Below are 12,837 nucleotides of genomic sequence, written 5' to 3' on the forward strand. Positions count from 1 at the left end.
CACCTTGCACAGTGCGTCCAAAACCAGTGACAGATCCCACTGGGGGGCCAAGGCTCTGACAGGTGGTCTAAGCCGGACCACACCCGTCAAAAAACGCCTGACCAGAGGGTGAGCAAAGACCGTAGTCCTAGCAAACCCCTCATGGCATGCTGAAATAGCAGCCACATACACCCTAATGGTGGAGGCAGCAAGCCCCAGGTCCAACAGATGTTGTAGGAAGGAGAGCACTGCCTCAACTGAGCAGGTCTCCGGGTCTACATCTTCCTCATCACACCAACGCACGAAAGACTCCCACTTCCCAGCGTACAGCTTAGAAGTAGAGCCAGCACGCGCGCTCTGAATAGTGCTGATCACAGCCGCGGAGAGACCCCTCCGAGCTAACCTGCGCCGTTCAGTAACCAGGCCACCAAGCGCTGACCCAGAACCGGGGGGGCCTGTATCGTGCCGCCCGCCTGGGACAGGGCATCCCGCCTGTACGGAATGAGCCAAGGGCGAACCCGAACCAGAGCCATCAGTTCCGCGAACCATCGCGCACTGGGACGGTCTGGCGCAACTAGGATCACTGTCCGACGTTCGGACCGTATTCTGGTCAACAGCATAGGAATGATCGCCACTGGGGGGAAGGCATAGAGCAGGCCCCCCGGCCAAGGGGTGTGCGCAAAGGCGTCCACTCCCAGCGGGGGGCTGTCCGTCCGACTCAGAGAGAACCAAAGAGGACAGTGAGCATTCTCCCTTGTGGCGAACAGGTCCACCTTCGCACGACCGAAGCGCGCCCAAAGATGTGACACAATCTGAGGATGCAGCCTCCACTCGTCGTGGCGCGGCCCGCCTCTCGACATGAGGTCGGCGCCGACATTCAAGTGGCCCGGAATGTGCTGAGCCTGGAGGGAGCTCAAATTGGAGCTTGCCCACAGCCACAACCTCACCGCCGTGCGATGAAGAGCCACTGAGCGGACACCACCCTGACGGTTGATGTAAGCTACCGTGGCACGGTTGTCTGAGCGCACTAGCACAGGGAGCCCCCTCAGCGCAGGTGCAAAGTGCTGAAGAACCAGCAACACAGTCTCCAGCTCTAGGAGATTGATGTGCCTGTTCTCGCCAGGAGGCCAACGGCCCCCCACGGCTTGGGACAGGCACGTCCCTCCCCAGCCGGAGAGGGACGCGTCCGTGAAAATCGGTATGCGGAACGACACCCTGCCTAGCGGGACACCACGCGCGATGATGCGCGGGTTCCTCCAGAAAGCCAGGTCCGCAGCCAGGGACCCGGGCAACGTCACCATCTTGAATTTGTCCCTGCTGACATTCAGATGAAGACGTGCGAACCAACGTTGTAAGCCACGCATGTGCAGGAGGCCCAGTGGAACCACCGCGTGGGCCGATGACATTAAGCCCAGCAAACGCATCACCGTCAGAGCCGTGGCCACCCTCCCTGGCAGGCAGATAGAGAATGCCTGGGCCAGAGCATCGCGCCTCGGCGCCGCCAGGGACGCGCGCATCGAGACAGAGTCCAAGTTGAGACCCAGATAAATGACAGACTGAGACGGGCGCGGCGTGCTCTTTTCCCAGTTGATGGCGAATCCCAAGCCTGTGAGATGAGTCACAAGCTGGGAGGTGTGCGACCTGGCCTGAGCGGCTGACGAGGCGAGGATCAGAAGGTCGTCCAGGTAGGCGAGCACTCTGATGCCCTCGCGCCTCAGCGGTAGAATCGCCGTTTCTAGGCACTTGGAAAACACCAGAGGAGCCAGCGCATAACCGAACGGGAGCCTGGTATACTCGTAAGCCACACCCGGGACGGCAAAACGCAGAAACTTTCTGTGACCCTCTCTGATGGGAACATGAAAGTATGCGTCCTTTAGATCTATGCTTGTGAAGAAGTCTCCCTGGAGAACGGAGTCCAACAGGTGCCTCACTGTGAGCATACGAAAATGCCGTTTGGCTACGCATTTGTTCAGAAGGCGCAGGTTGAGGATGGGACGCATCCCCCCTGTTCGCTTCGGGACGAGGAAGTAACGAGAGTAAAATCCCGCCCCCGAGCGGCTCGGTGGAACCACCGCTATAGCCTCCTTGGATAGGAGCTCCGCTATCTCCGACTGGAGAGCGTTCTCCTGCCGCGGACCCGAGACCACAGTCTCCACCACCCCGGTGAAGGACGGAGGGTGGGCGATAAACTGAATCGCATACCCAGATGTCAGGATGCGAAACAGCCAGCGAGGGAGGCATGGCAACCGCATCCACGCCACTCTGCATCGCGAGAGAGGGCCCGCCGCCGTGCGCGGGACATCATCATCATCATCATCTTCATCCGCTTATCCAGGGTCGGGTCGCGGAGGCAGCAGCTCCAGCAGGGGGCCCCAGACATCCCTTTCCCTAGCAGCATGAACCAGCTCTGCCTGGGGAATCTTTAGCCGCTCACAGGCCAGTGCGGAGATGTAGTCCCGCCACCTAGTCCTGGGTCTACCCCGCGGCCTCCTCCCAGCCGGACACGCCTGGAACACCTCCCTAGGGAGGCGCCCAGGAGGCATCCTCACTAGATGCCCGAACCACCTCAACTGGCTCCTTTCGACGCAAAGGAGCAGCGGCTCTACTCCGAGTCTCTCCCGGATGACTGAACTTCTCACCCGATCTCTCAGGGAGACCCCAGCCACCCTCCGGAGAAAACTCATTTCGGCCGCTTGTATCCGTGATCTCGTTCTTTCGGTCATGACCCATCCTTCATGACCATAGGTGAGGGTGGGGACGAAGATAGACCGGTAGATCGAGAGCTTTGCCTTTTGGCTCAGCTCTCTTTTCGTCACAACAGTGCGGTAAAGCGACTGCAGAACCGCACCAGCTGCTCCGATTCTCCGGCCAAACTCCCTCTCCATGGTTCCCTCACTCGTGAACAAGACCCCCAGATACTTGAACTCCTTCACTTGGGGTAAGGACTCATTTCCTACTCGGAGCGGACAGACCACCGGTTTCCTGCTGAGAACCATGGCCTCAGATTTAGAAGTGCTTATTCTCATCCCAGCCGCTTCACACTCAGTTGCGAACCTATCCAGAGAGTGCTGGAGGTCGCAGGCAGCTGATGCCATCAGGACCACATCATCTGCAAAGAGCAGTGACGTGATCCCCAGCTCACCGAACTGCAAACCCACCTCCCCCCGGCTACGCCTCGATATCCTGTCCATGAAAATCACAAACAGGATTGGTGACAAAGCGCAGCCCTGGCGGAGGCCAACACCCACCGGAAAGGAAGACGACTTACTGCCGAGGACCCGGACACAGCTCTCACTCTGGGTGTACAGGGATTGGATGGCCCTAAGTAGGGACCCCCTCACCCCATACTCCCGCATAACCCTCCACAAGACCTCTCGGGGGACCCGGTCGTAAGCCTTCTCCAAGTCCACAAAACACATGTAGACAGGTTGGGCAAACTCCCAAGCCCCCTCCAAGATCCTTGCGAGAGTGAAGAGCTGGTCGGTAGTTCCACGACCAGGACGAAATCCGCATTGTTCCTCTTCGATCTGAGGTTCGACTATCGGCCGGACCCTCCTTTCCAGCACCTTGGAGTAAACTTTCCCTGGGAGGCTGAGTAATGTGATGCCTCTATAATTCGCACACACCCTCTGGTCCCCTTTTTTGAATATTGGGACCACCACCCCAGTCTGCCACTCCTTCGGCACTGACCCAGACTTCCACGCAATGTTACAGAGGCGTGTCAACCAAGACAGCCCCTCTACACCCAGCGCCTTCAGCATTTCTGGACGGATCTCATCAGTCCCTGGGGCTCTGCCACTGTGGAGTTGTTTGACTACCTCAGTGACCTCCTCCAAGGACATTGACGACCCCCCATCATCTTCCGGCTCTGCCTCGATCGTAGAGGGTGGATTAGTCGGGTTCAGGAGTTCCTCAGTGGACAGCTCTGCCCCTCTCTTTACCCGAGTGTCCAAAACGCATGGCCTCAGATCAGATGATATGATAATGAAATCGATCATCGACCTTCGGCCTAAGGTGTTCTGATGCCAGGTGTACTTGTGGGCATCCTTGTGTTCGAACATGGTGTTTGTTATGGACAAACCGTGACTAGCACAGAAGTCCAACAACAAAACACCACTCGGGTTCAGATCGTGGTGGCCATGCCTCCCAATCACGCCCCTCCAAGTTTCTCCATCATTGCCTACGTGTGCATTGAAGTCCCCCAGTAGGACACTGGAGTCCCCTGCAGGAGCCCCAAAAAGGACTCCACTCAGGGTCTGCAGGAAGGCTGAGTACTCTGAACTGCTGTTCGGTGCATAAGCACAAACCACAGTCAGAGTCCCCCCCCCCACAGTCCTAAGGCGCAGGGAGGCGACCCTCTCGTCCACTGGGGTGAACTCCAGAACAGAGGCGCTCAGCTGGGGGCTAGCTAGTATAGCCACACCTGCCTTACGCCTCATACCGTGAGCAACTCCGGAGAAGAACAGGGTCCAACCCCTATCCAGGAGTTTGGTTCCGGCGCCGGTGCTGTGCGTGGAGGTTAGCCCCACCAGGTGTAATTGGTATCGCTCCACCTCCCTCACAAGCTCCGGCTCCTTCCCTCCCAGCGAGGTCACGTTCCATGTCCCCAGAGCCAGCCTTTGCCGCCCGGGTCCGGTCCGTCGGTGTCCCCCGCCTTCACCGCCACCTAGTTGGCAGCGCACCCGACCCCGACAATTCCTCCCGCGGGTGGTGGGTCAACGGGACGATGGAGGAGGAGATGGTGCTTCCACGTTGCTTATTCGGGCTGGGCCCACCAGGCGCTCGCATGCGGGCCCTCCATCTGGGCCTGGCTCCAGACGAGGGCCCCGGGCTTCCTCCGGGCCGGGTCTCTCTTCCTTTAGGTTGTTTTGTCATCAGGGTTTTTGCCTGTAACCCCAGGTAGGGGGGCTAGGGGGTACTACCACTTGCCCAAGGTGGACCCCCAGACTAGTGGAGGGAAGGAGGCGTCTTACTTCTCCATTCTAGTTTTGCAACTAGCCACTGCCGCAGGGACGTGCGCGGGACGTTCGCCAGAAAGCGATCGTATTCTAGAACGGCCCCGACCGCCACCGCTGGCACCTCCCCACCCGTGGGGGCTGCAGCAGTCCAAGGGGGGCCGCATATGAAAGGGAGGCGAACCGCAGACACTGTCATCACACACCGACTTACTTGAAGTGGGGGCAACATCAATGTCAGAACAGTGTAAACGTCCTCCAGAGCCTGGAGACGTAAGCTCGTAAGTAGCCCGAGAGCTGTTGTGAAAATCAACTAACATGTCTGCAGACAGTGGGCCGCGTTAGTGTATGCACATGAAGAGGCCACCGCCTTAACCTGTGTAGCGGTAGCCCTTGTATCGCTCACAACGCAAGGAAAAGGAGCATCGCTCTCATATGCAAATGAGGCAGACGGCTGAAGTAGCGGAGCCCAGTCATTGTATGCAAATGAGGCCGCTGCCGACATAGACTCAGTCTGTGTGGAGGCAGACGCCTTTGAACTTGCCGCGAAAAGTCGGGGAATCTTGCTCCCATATGCAAATGAGGCAGACGACCCATACCGATGCAGCGCAACAGAGGGAACCAATGACGTACGATCATTCAAATTTGAAGTATAGCAGAGCGAGCGCTCAATTTCAAATGAAGTTCGCTTAACGGTCCTAACGACATCAACCGTCTCTCGGGCTGTGTGCGAGAGTAGCTTAGTCGAACGAGACACAGGGGCTTCATTTCCCAGCCGTTCACGATGGTGCGGTACACGAATACCTGCGCTCACCGTAGAAGTAGCAGAGAATGCCTTCCCAGTATTACACACCAAGCGAGACACAGGATTAACTCTATAGCGAGCCTTTCTCTTGGAAACGGAAAGTTTAGCTGCCGAAAGCTGACCCGTAGAGGGGGAAGGCTGCCCGACAAACTTCCTTGATATCCCCGCCGGGGTAGGAAGAGTAGCCAGGCTAGCGCTAGCTAACTGAGTGGATGAACTGGCCCGTAGTTTACTTGAGACATGATAACGGGGAAGAACAGCGCTACCCTCCACAGACTTAATTCTCTCGGCAGAGAGCGGAGGGGCAGGCGCAACCATCTCAGAACCAGAACCCAGAGACACATTAATCATAGCATCAGACTGTCGAACATGGAAATGACACAAGTGACCACCGGTGTACACATGAACATGCTCTTTATTGTGAGAACCCCTAATACAGGGACCACAACCATCCTCTAACGTGAGGGGAGGGCCATAGGGAACAATAGCAGCCTGAGCAGACGTTAATTGTCACGCATTAGTGCCGGGCTTCTTTCTCTTCCACTGCGGAGCAGGACCTTGGCGAGCGGTGGAAGGAGCATGGGGAGCCTGAGCGGATCGCTGGTTCGCGGGAGGGGGACCGGGGGCAGCCCTCGGAGGGGCGGACCTCGCCTTCCTCTTCCTCCTCTTTACGGGGGCACGGGAGGCAGCAGACTGGGTCCTCTTGACCCCGGGATGCCTGGCCAGCAGCTTGGACTGCTCCTCAACTTTGCCGAGGCGTTCCAGGGTTTCGCCGGCGGCAGAGCCAAACAGCCCGGACCGGTAGATGGGAGTGTTCAGCAGAGCCGTGCGAGCTGTGTCGTTCACAGAGGAGACGCCCAGCCACAGCAGGCGATGGTGCACCACAGCGTTAGCCATGACGCGGCCAGTGCAGATCGCGGCAGCCTGGCAGAGCTGCATGGCCGCTCCAGCCGCAGCTTGGAGGTCAGGAACCCGTTCGGGCGATGGCGAGGCACCGCTGCTCAACTCCGATGCCAGGGTAGTGACCAGGATGGAGATGGAGGAAACGGCGGCCGTGGCCTGGGCAGCGAGGACATACATGCGGTCGGAGAGGGTAGCCGCCTGTCGGTCTCGCGCCCCGGGAAGCTAAGGCTTCTTGGTATTGCTCCACGCAGCCGCGCCAGGAGCGAAGTGGGCGGCAAAGGAGGGCTCGAGCGCCGGGATGCCACCGGAGATGTCGCGCTCATAGCCGGACACACGCGTGGCGTCAGTCCAGGCGCGAACCGGGACCTTAGCCTGCTCGAGAGGCGCCACCCAGGTACTCTCGACAAACTTGTCGATATGTTCCATGACAGGGAGGGGCCGCTTGATTCTCCGCATCGAGAGCTCGAAGCAAGAAATGCCCCAGAGGTTGGTGCAACTCGCCTCAGGCTCTGACGGGAGGGGGATTCCGATGGAGACCGCCGCGCGCTCAAGTATACCGGGGAACACCCTCCGGAATACGAGCGGCTTGGCCCCACCGGAATCCCGGGGCTCATCGTCTGGGGGGCCGCCCTCGCCGCCGGCGGGGGGCTCGGAACCAGACACAGTTGAGCCCGTGCGTGGGGAGGGGCCCTGGGAGGCGGGCAACTCCCCACTGTCCTCCGAGTCACTTCTATCCCCAGAGTCGTCGTCGGAAGGCTCGGACTCGCAGGAGGGGAGAGGACAGGGGACGGTACTCCGTGCGCGCCAGAAGTCCAGGCGGGCACGCCTGAATTCAGAGGGCAGCAGCGCGCACTGGGAGCACGGCGGGTTGGGAGAGACTCCCTCTTCAGCGTGGCTCTTCCCCAGGCACGCCACACACCGGTCGTGGCGGTCGTCTGGGTCCAAGGCACCACAGCCGCAGTCCTCGACCCGCGGGGCATCTTCCAGAAGAGGAGGGGCGGGGCCGTCCATAGGGGATCCAGCAGTGCCGGAGTCCCTCAGAGGTAGGTCGCCGCCGTTCTTCTCGCTCTTCTTCGTTCTCTTCATTATTCTTCAGAAGGCTTCCTTCAGGTGCTTGATAGCTCGTCTGAAAATGGAAGAGGAGATTGCTGGGGTTTAGCCACCTTTATAGTAGGTGGGGGGTCTGTGATTGGTTAGGACGATAAGAGTACATGTTTATCTTCAGATTGGTTGTTGGCATGCCAACATGGGTTACCAATAGGAGCGCTAGCGCCCCCCTATGGGGCGTAGCTCCACGATGTAGAACATGTGTCCTGGCTGCTGCTACTGGATTTTTATGTATTTATTTGGACAGGAAGTATTCGCAAGTGTGCCAGCTGGCAAGCTAGCTAACAGTAGCCACCTCACTAGAACAGTGCAGTGGTTGAGGCTGGCTAGTGAAAGCTAGCTTACTAGAACTGTAGTAGCTGTCTAGTTAATCTGTCATTTAGTTAATGGTAGCGTAATGTTATCTAGCAGCTAGCTTACCAGAACAGTAGTTGGCTGGTTGCTAGAACTGTAGCTCCTAGCTGTATAGTTAATGATAGGTAATGTTATCTAGCAGCTAGCTTACCAGAACAGTAGTTGGCTGGTTGCTAGAACTGTAGCTCCTAGCTGTATAGTTAATGATAGGTAACGTTAGCTAGCAGCTAGCTTACCAGAACAGTAGTTGGCTGGTTGCTAGAACTGTAGCTAGCAGTAGCTGTCTAGTTAATGGTAGCTAACGTTAGCTAGCAGCTAGCTAACCAGATCGAGTTGTTACCAGAACATAAGCTTACTAGTTAACGTTAGCTACCTAGCTTAGCACTTTCTTCACACACTAGGCTAACGGCTCTCGTTGTCATGGTTAATGTGAGGCCGCGGGCAACTGACCGACCGTCTTAACAAAGCTACTCTCAGCTTCCTTGTGGAAAAACATGCTTATGGGCTCCCAGTCTGCTGCCTTTTCTCCTGGCCTCTCTCTCCACTCTTTTCTGGTGTGTATTTATGTATGGGCTTAATGTTTATGATTTAACGTTAGGCTATTAGTGCTAGTATTTGACAGCCAGCCTGTATAGTGACGTTAATGTCAAAAGAGGTGAAACTTGCTAGCATGAACCATGGCATGGACCAAACCATTTAAGAAGGGGGATATTGCTCAGTAAATTTACACTTTTTTCATCTGTATTGCATTATTTGTGGCTTAATTTGAATTCTGATGCAGCATTAGTGTGACTGATCTACATGCAGAATAATTTCATCATAGAAAGAGGGACCTCTTTTTTTGTGGGCCCTGCTTGCTAGTGGGCCCTTATAATCATGATCACCTTTCACCGCTAAACAACGGCGCTGTCCATGATCGAGCTGATGAGCATCGAGGTGGGCGGGAGACATCTATAACATGCAGCTGGAGGACCCATAGATATCTATGGAAGGGAGGCTAGCCTCCCTTAGGGCGGGTTCTTTTCTCTTAAATCAATGTAATGCCTTTTTTTCTTGCTAATTTGTGATTGGCCAAAACGCTGAAAAATTACCGCAAGGAAGGACAGTACTCCGGCCCTATACAATACAATAGCTGTACCATTGCTCGCTAGCCATGAGCGAACTATTGGATAATGCATTTGCTGTGCAACGTATTCCATTGTCCAGTTGTCAAATCTATTTGCCAACAAACTGTTTGAGAGGGAGCACACCTCAGTGTCCCCTAATCAAAAACATTTTTCATATATCACCTAACCTCTCCAGCACCTCACCAATATCAATTATTTTCTCTCTTTAGAGAAGAGTACAATCCATTACAACAACTATTGCTTACAATGTTTTATTGTTGTTTTGTAATATTTTATCATGAATATTTTATCATGAACTAGCTGCATGTAGTTAAAAAGTGTACTCCTCTTCTGTGTTATGCCTGTTTTACCATGCCTGTGTGATGCTCGGTGTTGTGTTCTGTGTAATTGTATGCTGCATGTTATGTTATATTTATGTTGTGATGCTTCAATGTGTGCTGTCTTTAACTGTTTTTTTTTTTTTAACTGTCCTGCGAGTTTGCTGAAGAGTTTGTGGTGGTGATGCTTAGTTGTATGCTGTATTGTGTATTGTGATGCTTCCATGTATGCTGTCCTTAACTGTCTTTTAACTGTCTTGCATGTTTGCTGATAATTTGCTGCTGCTGTATGTCTGTGCTGGTGATTGCTCATTGTAGTGTTGCATGTTGTTTTATTTATGTGTTGTGATGTGTCAATGTATGCCGTTACAAAGCAAGTACAAAAATCAGGTGTAAATGAAATAGGGTGTATCCACAATGATAAATGAGGCCCCTGGGGAGGCATAGGCTATTTCATGTTCTCTTGATTCATATCCGTGATACCCTCCTTAACTTCGAGGTGGGCGGGAGCTCCAACCCGCAGACATACATTCTTGCATTGAGCCACTTAGCTACTCGTGTTTCAACGCGTCATTGTTCCCGGCTTTCACCGATTGGCTAAGGGCTTTCAAAAGAAGTAGTCAAGTAGCCGTGACTGTTTGTAATCCGTCTCTCTCTACCTTGGGACCTTGTCCCCGTTTGTCACGCCTGTAAAGATTTGGAATAGCATATCCTTTATCCATCTGAAGAAAACAAGAGACACGCTCTTCATTCTTTTTAGAAAACACACGTTTCCATCACAACCTCTTCACCAACCTTTCACTGTAGGCTACAACAATCTTCAATTCGGTAAGTTGTATGTTCATTTTTATATTAGAGCTCAACGGTTTTGGGCTTCGGTTTAGAAAGTGAATTTCTCATACATTTAGGGTTCGTTCTTTAAAATCATTAAAGGGTTTTAAGCCTGGAGCCAAGTCAACACGCTAGCTGATGAATCGTGATCTTAGGGACCGTTCTTAATTCATGGGAGGGGGTTTTAGTAGCTATGCATTGATCACACGAGCCCGTGTACTTCTGCACCCGTGCCTTTGTCTTCGCGGTTCTGTTCGTCCACATGCAACCAAGCTTTCGGGCCCCTGAAACCGTGTTCGTTTGAAACCGGAGAACAATTCCGGTTTCAGCGGTTGCGTATGTGCTAGTGGTTGAGGTAAAATGGTTAACGTAAGAAAAATGTTGTTGCTACTTATTAGCATGCTGTCGGCAGTCTTTGGGTGTCATATCCAGCTGCTTAACCTGGTCAACGAACAGAGGCGCCCGAACGAGCAAATAGTTATTTTATTTTTATTGTGTTTACATTGTATTCATTGGTGACGTTAAGGAGCAATTCTACCTCACTATCTGTCCAAACAAAAGATTCTGCCCTGTGAGTCGCCATTGTTGTTTGTGTTTTCGTATTTCCCTTTCCGCGCTTCTGTTCCGGTATTGACTCTGGCTTCTGATCAGGGTTGCCAGATTGGTGTGATGTTTTCCAGCCCAATGAGTGCTCAAAATCCGCCGAATGTGATAAAAAACCGCCCAAATATTATAGCATATAATATATAGCAGTGCATGCTAAGAAAAATGCCTTTCAGTTGAAATACCGAAAATAATAACTCGTGGTAAACTGCAACACACGCCTACACATGTCACACACAGCCTACGACAGAGAGAAAGTTGCGTAATCCCATCAAATAGTCAAAGAAATGATAATGCAGGCAACAAATTATAATAACACATGAGAAGCATGGCTATATCATGAACAGAGGAACGGCGGTGCTGCGGTCATAGACAAGAGCAACTCAAGATAAGATGACAAGCTAGATAACAAGCTTTAGTGGTGACAAGAAACCGCAGAATGTGACAAGTGGACTAGGCTACACAACTTCCAATGGTAGGCCTATATAACCACCTGTATAACCACCCATGAATACCCTGCCTGCTCGCCTACAATAACCGAGTCAGGAGTGTGACTCAGGCAGGCAAGCAGGCAGGGACACAAGTAATGAATCACTCAATGATGCGACATCCACAAACACCTGCTGTATAGTATTAAGTAAAAATGTCTTGCCGTCACGCCGAACAGGCCAGGAGTCCATTCCAACTTCTAACGTAACTCGTCAATGTAAAACTATGTACATATGGTGAACTTGCTAATTAGCAAGTATTAATAGATGGTTGAGTCAAAGCTGTCGGGGAGGGTGGAACGTTCCCTTCAAACACGCAACGTCAGGGAGACGTTCAGATCACGTCTTAATAACGTCCGTCGGTCCAGAACCCCATTTGTACGTCTGCTGGACCCCTCAATATTCAAACGTCTGGCTTGGACCCCTCTAAGACGTCTGTGGACGTGCAGAACGGGTTCAATATTTGAACATCTAAAAAAAACATTCATTCTGGCTCCTAATTGGATGTCTTTGGACGTTCGAAAAATACAAAAAAGACATCTAAAAGACGTCTTTTAGACGTGTCTTTGCTCAGCGGGTCCCATGCGATTTCTGCCATCATCTTTAGCGTCACTTGGGAAAATTCTCTCTCCACATGAGCATCTGATATGGGCAGAGTGAGCAGTATGATTGCGCCAAGTGCCACATCCTGAAAGCACAGATTTCCTCCGGCATCTTTAAAGGCCTCTACCTCCAGCCAAAAGGCATCGATGCGGTGATCATGACAGAAACCTGCTGATCCCACATCCCCAAATTGGCATCTTTAGGTTTCTTCGGGGGGTAGATAGCTAGATTTGACTCCGACCTCGACCTTCTCCTTGACCGTGTGAATCAAGCATTGAACAGGGAGAGCTCCCTCGCCCCTATTGGACAGGTGCACATCTCCCACGTGGGAGCCTATTAACATCATTGGATAAAATTGAAACGTCTGTGCCGCCAGTTTAAACTTTTTTTTTTTTTTTTAAACGCCCGCCCAATGCTATTTTTTCCAGCCAAACGTGATCAAAAGAAGCCCAATTGGGCGTGAACCCGCCCAATCTGGCAACACTGCTTCTGATTAGTTAAAATGGCCTTTACTTTTGAAGTTATATCGCCACCTACTGCTTAGATTACATCACTTGGCGTCGGATTTTGCGGTTTCGCCACTCGTGGGGACGAAGCGCTGTACAAATAAAGCTTTGATTGATTGAGCAGTGAGGAGCGAGAGCGAGTCCATAGGAGGGTGGAGCCCAAGCCCCCAGGAATCTAAAGTGAAACCCTATTGAACCGCGCCATCTTGGCTAAATTTGTAGTCATTTGGCTATTTCTGGTGACTTTTATACTTGCGCA

The sequence above is a fragment of the Borostomias antarcticus genome (genome assembly GCF_949987555.1).
Source record: "Borostomias antarcticus genome assembly, chromosome: 26".
Classification (NCBI taxonomy): Eukaryota; Metazoa; Chordata; class Actinopteri; order Stomiiformes; family Stomiidae; genus Borostomias; species Borostomias antarcticus.